Source organism: Sprattus sprattus, assembly GCF_963457725.1.
Source record: "Sprattus sprattus genome assembly, chromosome: 2".
NCBI classification, from domain to species: Eukaryota; Metazoa; Chordata; class Actinopteri; order Clupeiformes; family Clupeidae; genus Sprattus; species Sprattus sprattus.
Window position 1 is genome coordinate 50,016,588 of NC_137921.1, and position 7,183 is coordinate 50,023,770.

General features: G+C 43.0%; 1 protein-coding gene across 1 annotated transcript in view; it reads left to right on the forward strand.

Annotated features, from left to right (window-relative positions):
- The first annotated feature begins 4,559 nt into the window (after positions 1–4,559).
- The window catches only part of adamts10 (ADAM metallopeptidase with thrombospondin type 1 motif, 10), a 40,855-nt gene continuing 38,231 nt past the window's right edge, over positions 4,560–7,183 (forward strand). Inside the window, exon 1 of the mRNA XM_080860420.1 lies at positions 4,560–4,696. The gene's annotated coding sequence lies outside the window, so the exon portion shown is untranslated. The remainder of the gene's footprint in view (positions 4,697–7,183) is intronic.

Sequence of the window (7,183 nt, forward strand, 5' to 3'; positions counted from 1 at the left end):
AATGCCACTCAGTTCAGTATATTGCAAAGAGTGTCTACTTGTTTACAGGTGATAAATAAACCAAAAAATGAAATACTCTTCTATTCATTTTAAAGTGCAAGTGAAGTCAGCTTTGGTTTTGTAAACAATGTCCCTGAGTTACACACCTGCCATTCTGACACTAGAGACCAGGTAGGGGGTATTGCACCAGGCAGGGATACTCAGCTAGCCAGGAAACCTTTAAAGAACATGTAACAATTTATCTGAACATTTGTTAATAAATAGCAATAATGAATACTCATGATTGAATTGATAACTCTAAAGTTTAGTTTTACAATTTTCATATTCAAAACATTAAACAATATAGCCAAATATTTTTCCCAGGTGAGCTGACGATCCGGGTGCCTAGAATACCTTTGAGAACTTAACCTGTCCTAAACAAAACAATTCCATTTGGGCTTTAATGAGAACAAAATTGCAAGTAATGTTATCTGACTTCAACTCAAACTGTAAACAATTCAAAAAATATATAATGTGCACCTTTTTAGACCGTATGACTGACTTGAGTATGGTTTAAAACAAATAGTTTAATTACACGTAGTTTACTGCTCCCCGATACTGTATATTTAAGTAAATAAACAAATGGCTTGAAAATATAACACTTATAGTCGTCTGACCAATTCTGTTAGTTGTATGAGGCCTTTCAGAGTGTGTATCCGCATCAAAGTTTTAAATGTTTAATATCCAATACAGACCGGAAGTGTTCATTATAAATAACTAATTTACTTTGTATTATACTAAGTGTATGACCTATTTGAAGAAATAAATAGCAAAAGAAAGTATTACAAGAAATTACATTGCTTACAATCAGTTCAGCAACATAATTACCAACCAATTCTCCATGTGTGCAGATTATATACACACATCAGAATTGGTTTCTTGTTTTAATGAAAGTATGTCATACAGACACTTCATAACCTCTTGTATCGAAAAATCTGGTGTACAGTATTTACCTACCTAGTCCTACAAATAATAATTACTCTTTAGAATATTGAAGAAGTGTGATTAGTAGAGAGAGCATGGTTGCCACCGAGCTAAGTAAGCTGTTCTATATACTCACCAAAAACCGCATCATGTAAAAGTATTGAAATACAGACATCAAAACAAACAAGACGAAATTATATTACTGATAATAAAAGCAAGACAGGCAGGAACAGTGAATACTAATCCTGACCATGGTGTCCCACTTTTGTCTGTCTGTCAATGACACCCATAATAACACATTGAGAAAAATCACAGAAATACTCATTGAAATGTATGTAAATGTAGTCATCTTAATATATAAAGAGCAAAACATTTGTTCCTCTTCAGGTTAAATTGTAGTTTTAGTTTCTTGAATTTTATGTAACCGAAAGGACAAGAGTACTTTTGTGAACAAAATTTTAAAGGGATTAAAGAATCTCACTCGGAAAGACCCCCTGAAAACTTTATTTTGGTTAGCACTAATACTTACTGTTTGAATAAGACATATCATACTCATTAAAAACTTGTCATAAAAACTGTATCCTGTCAGAACAACGATAATTTGGTTGCCTCAAAAAAAAAGAAGAAGAACTAAAAGAAAATATGCGTGTCAATAGAACCAACATTTATGGATATGCCATATTCTTTCTGCCTCTCTGTGGCAACATCTGCCCTCAGGCCATTTAGTGGAAATTTAGTTGCATTTTCTGTCTGAAAGTTGAACGTCATTTCTATGCTTGAGCGCTTCTGTGTTTGAACTCGTAAGGAAAACCCAATTGAAAAACGCTTTCTGGTCTAAAAGCCACTGAGACTGCTGCATGTGCGAGAACATTCCTGAGTACGAGACAAGCATGAGGGAAAGCTGATGGCCTTACAGGCACTCACCTCAGAGTGGGGCCTCGAAGTGGGGCCTCGGAGTGGGGCCTCGGAGTGGGGCCTCGGAGTGGGGCCTCGGAGGCTAGGGAGGAAACTCTTGACCCTTGCAGGCCACCAAGAGAGAGAGAGAGAGAGAGAGAGAGTAGGAGAGAGAGAAAGAGAGAGAGAGGTGGGGGGAGAGAGGGAGAGGGATCTCTGGCTTATATTGTCTGCTGTTGAGTTGCGTCTCCCTCGTTCCAGACCTCTACCATCTGCTATGGATGAGCGTCATACAGCTCTGTGTATGCGTGTGTGTGTGTGTGTGTTTGTGTGTGTGTGTGCCTGCAGGTGAGATGCAAGGGCTGTTGAAGGAGGATCTGGCCTCACACACAGCTTCTCAGAAAGATCAACCTACTTCCTCACTTTCACCTCTGCCTACCAAACTGCCACAGGGCTTCGGTCTGCTCTGGTGTACGGTTGGTAACTGTCATGTTTTCCATCTTCGACATTCAGGAGCAGAATTGGCTGCAAGTACCGGAGCACAAAACAATACTGTGTGAACAATTGGGCAAATCAATTCTGTTGAACAAGAATGGTATAAGCATAGATACATATACTGTATGTATTCAGTTGACATAGTTGCAGATATGTTTTCAGTTGCTACTAAATGAAGGCACCCATTTTCAGTCTCTCCTCCTAAACTTCAAGATATTTAACTTATTTTTTAAGCATTGTTATTCCCCTCTGCACCCCCACTGGCTTCGCAAATAAACCCCGATTTTTGTATATTCTGTGGTCTGACTCCAATTTGAAGCATATGAAGAAAGTTGGTGAAAAAAGTTAGTCTTAGAGCATGGAATAGAATGGCCTGTCCATGAAGGCAGGATCACAGGCCCAGGTTCGCTGCTGCCGAGTGGGTGTGGCCAAAAGAAGATGATGTTAGGCTCATGGTCTTTTCCATTGGTGTCCTCAGCTGAACGTCACTGGGTAGCATTACCTGCACCTATTAATGGTGGAATGCATAGTTTAACATTAGTGGGTAGCATAACCTGCACCTATAAAAGGTGGAATACAGAGTTTTGTTGTCAAAAAACAAAAAGGTGACTAGCCATACAACAGTGATACCATTCTGATAAGACAGAGAAACAACACTGTAGCATATATTTATTACCATGCATCTTGTTTCTTTCCTTCACTTGCAAAGAACTGAATCCATTCCTGTGTAATCACCAATGCAGTATACAGCGACTTTAACCAGAGGAGTCAGAGAGTGGAGGAAGTGCACATGAGTATTGGGGAAACGGTTTTCATCCTCGGAGGGGAGGTGGAGGTGGTGGAGGGCTACAGATACCTGGGTGTTCACCTGTTCAACAGACTGGACTGGACATGAAGAACTGAGAAATGTAACACTGAAAGATGTTACACATAGACTGTCTTCAGGAAGGGACAGAAACTCGTAGGTCCATGAGTGTGGCAGCAAGACTTATCAGTTAAGGCAAGTGCAATTTTCTTTGCAGATATCTGTTGAGTTGGCAGCAACAGAGCCCGTGACACGAAGAACCTGAGCAAGCTAATGAAGATGGCTGGCGAGGTGCTTGGGACTGCTCTGTGCTGGGGACTGCTCTGTGCTGGAGACTGCTCTGTGCTGGGGAGGGCTTTATGCTGGGGAGAGCTCTGTGCTGGGGAGAGCTCTGTGCTGGGGACTGCTCTGTCCTGGGGACTGCTCTGTGCTGGGAAGGGCTCTGTGCTGGAGACTGCTCTGTGCTGGGGAGAGCTCTGTGCTGGGGACTGCTCTGTGCTGGGGACTGCTCTGTCCAGGGGACTGCTCTGTGCTGGAGACTGCTCTGTGCTGCGGAGAGCTCTGTGCTGGGGACTGCTCTGGAGCCCCTAGGGTTGGTTGTTGAGGAAAGGATGTCACAAAAACTGCCCAACGTAACACAAAACACACTTCCCATCTCCTACACAACCTGCTGGAGTGTTTTCAGTTGGCGTCTCCTTCAACTCCGCTGTAATAAGGACCACTACAGGAAGTCATTCCTGTCCACCGCAACAGCAATATGTAATGATCATCTTCCGGGCCGGGAGACAGGCTTATCCTCTAAGTGTCAGTGCACGATGCACATTCTACATTTAATCTGAATACTACATACTGCAACTATAATTTTCACAGATATAAATTTGTTAATATTGTTTGTTTTTTTACCCTCCACGGGGTTTTTGTCTAAGTTATGTGGGTTTTTGGATTTTGTGTAGGTTATATGTGTCATGTGTTGCATGCAATTTATGTAAATTATATCTATCTATCTATATTCTGTCGGTCTATTTGTCTGTATGTCTTCAGAATTAAATAACGTTGAGTATAAATTAAGTTAATTAACGTTAAGTGTAAAAACATGTAGGTGATTTTACATCAAACCTGCATTTTCTTTGAGATCTGACTTTAAGATTCTAACTAAATACTTTCTTATCAGAAAGAGTAGCCTACAAAAAGAGTATTGAAGCCCAAGTTCCACGATCCGTCCTAGTTCAGGAGTTGCCCTATTTTGGTTTAGGGACGTAGCTCCCTCTTGCGGTGTAGTCCTGCAATTGCTTTCCGGACTTCCTGCCAGTTGCTGTGTGCGGTGCTTCTAAACCCAAACTGCGCGAAGATATCAGCGCTAGCTACAGCTCTATATCAGTGACTTTGGGAGAGGAGCAAGAAAATTCCCTTCAATTCTTTGTGCCACTCTACAGATATGCGGTAGACGACCAGTTTGTTTTGAACGACTCTTGGAGAAACACTGACGTCCCTGAGAATATCTGGGTAACGTTAGACCGGGACAGCCAGACAAACGGAAAGGTAACTTGCTGCTAGTAGCTTAAACCAAGCGAGATATGGGCTATACTGGTTTTTAGTTTTGATATTTTGTCGCATGATTTACAACTTTGCATCTGAAATTAAAGCCTAGAACTTTGCATGAACCAAAGTCACTGCAAACACTAGAATGTCGAAATGAGATTTATGTTTAAAGTTAAGGAGGATTTTGTCAATTTTATTCTCACAAGCTTCATCTAATCCGTTTTTTCCTGTGTTTTTCTAGTGTAGCATAATCGTGTATAGACGGCAATGAATTTTGTGATTTCAGATTATACAATGTTGCGCTTTCAGTCGTGGGACATAGCCTTAGGCTGCTCTTAATCAGAGTAGGCTACGTTACTGCTGTGACATTAACCTAAAGTTGCAGGATGGGTGGCTTTGCTGTCAGTGTTGTACGTAAAAAAACCTAATCGTGGTATGATTGAATGAACTTCAAACGGGTGCTGTGACTGTGAACCCGGCGAACTCTTTTGTGAAGCTTTCCCCGAAAAATCTTAATCTGGTATGATTGTGAAGGTAGCAACTAATGAAGTCCCTTGAGGTTTTGGCAGCCTGCACTCAAGAAGTGGTTGCCGTTAATTGTGCTGCATGGGATTTCTCGTAATTAGTAACATTTAGTAGAGCGGCGCACTTTGTACCGGATCAGGGCCGGACCAGGACCAGATCCGGTGCCGGGGTATATGCCCTCTGAGATAGTACCCTTACTGCCCCGTCACTTCTGGACCTACTCCATTTTGAAGCTTTTAAAAGTTATAGGTCGTGCTGTGAATTCCCTTTCATTATGTGTTCACGATAGCCCAACAGACTTCACAGGAAAGACTTTGTGTATATATTTCTGCATGAGAGGCTGTATAGCCGTATGGGTCTGTGCCAGGATTCTGCTGACAGATTTGGAGTGTGCAGTGGACTCAATGCGCCGTAAAGGCGTATTCGCTGAGTGTGCATCTGTGCGCGTTTGACAGTTGTCTGCTTGTGTTCACTCTTTTCAAGCGAGGGGAAATTGAATGGACACAAATAAACGTGACATCTTCCTTCGTTAATCAGCTCAGATATTTGTTCAGTGTCAGTCAGAGTCACGGTGTGTAAAATTGGATTTATCTGTTCGTCTTATTGTCACTGAGTGTGTCTGTGTGTGTTACCTGAGCTGTATTGTCTTTGGCACAGTACCATCCATGCCTCAGTTGATGCCAGACTGAACAGCTGCAATCTCCTAGATGGAGCAGCCCACACTGGCCGTCTCAGGGCCGACTCTGGGCCGGGTCGACCTCCAGTTCAGCTGCTCTCTAGACCTGTTGTTACTGCTGTCATGCTGACAAAAGAATGACAGGAGAAGAGTTTGTTTTTTCATGTTGTGTTCCACAGTAAGGGCTGTAGTTTTACGGAGAGTGGAACAGAAGACCTCTGCGGTTTTTACTAAGACCAGGAGATGTGAATATGAGTGGTTGTGGTGGGCTTTGGGGAGGGGGCAAACTCAGCATCTTGTCTCCCTTGAGAGGCTGTATGTTCAGGCCCAGTCATATGGGTTTAATTAGTGTGGTCTGTCTGTGCCTGCCTGCCTGCTCTCCCTCCCTGCCTCAGTTTAAACACAAGACCAGTGTAGTCTTTCTGCCTAAACACACATTTCCCTGCCCTTCACTATCTCCATGGGACTTGTGGCTTTTTTTTTTGCGTCTTTGCACGTTATAAATATGACCATTCCTCAAGAGATTTCAACACATACAGCTTTCCCATTCCCAGATGGCCATGTGTGTTTGGGTCCTGCTTGGGTCTCCTGTTTTCCAGAGCAACCCCAGTCCAAATACCCTTTAAGACTCAGCTGAGATAACCAAATCCCAGCGCACTGGAGCACTGGAGAGTTTTTCAAATGTCCGTACACTTTCAGTCTGCCACCCCCTTGCTCCTCCTCCTCCTCCTCCTCCTTCTCCTCCAAATGGCAGCTCTCTTTAGTCTAGAGCAAGTTTTTATGACTTTTTCTCCAATGAAACACACTTGAGAGGGAAAAAAAAAAGAGCTCAGTCTCTGGAAAAGGAGCAGAGTGTTTTCAGGCTGAAGCACATATCAGTAGTGTGGCGCTCTCTCTCCTCTTCTGTTATGGCAAGCAGGAGTGCAGCAGCCTGGCTTAACCAGACCCAAATCCACGTCATGAATATAATCACAGCGAAACCTGAGCTCGGGGCAATAGGCAAGGGGTGCTGTACCCTGTCAGGAGAACAGAGCATGAACACAGAAATGGAGCTGGAGCATGCAGTAGAGTTTTCAAGTACTGCCAGAGTGTCTTTGGCAGAATATAAATCTGTGCAATGCACAGCCAGGCTACCAAGGTATTGAGTGGCTCTGGACTGAACTGGGCCCTGAGCTGTGTGTCCATGCAGTGCAATCACCAACACAATATGCAGCCACTTTAACCAGAGGAGCCTGAGAGTGGAGGAAAGCTCGGCCAAGCCGGAAATGACTGAGAAAAGCCTTCTT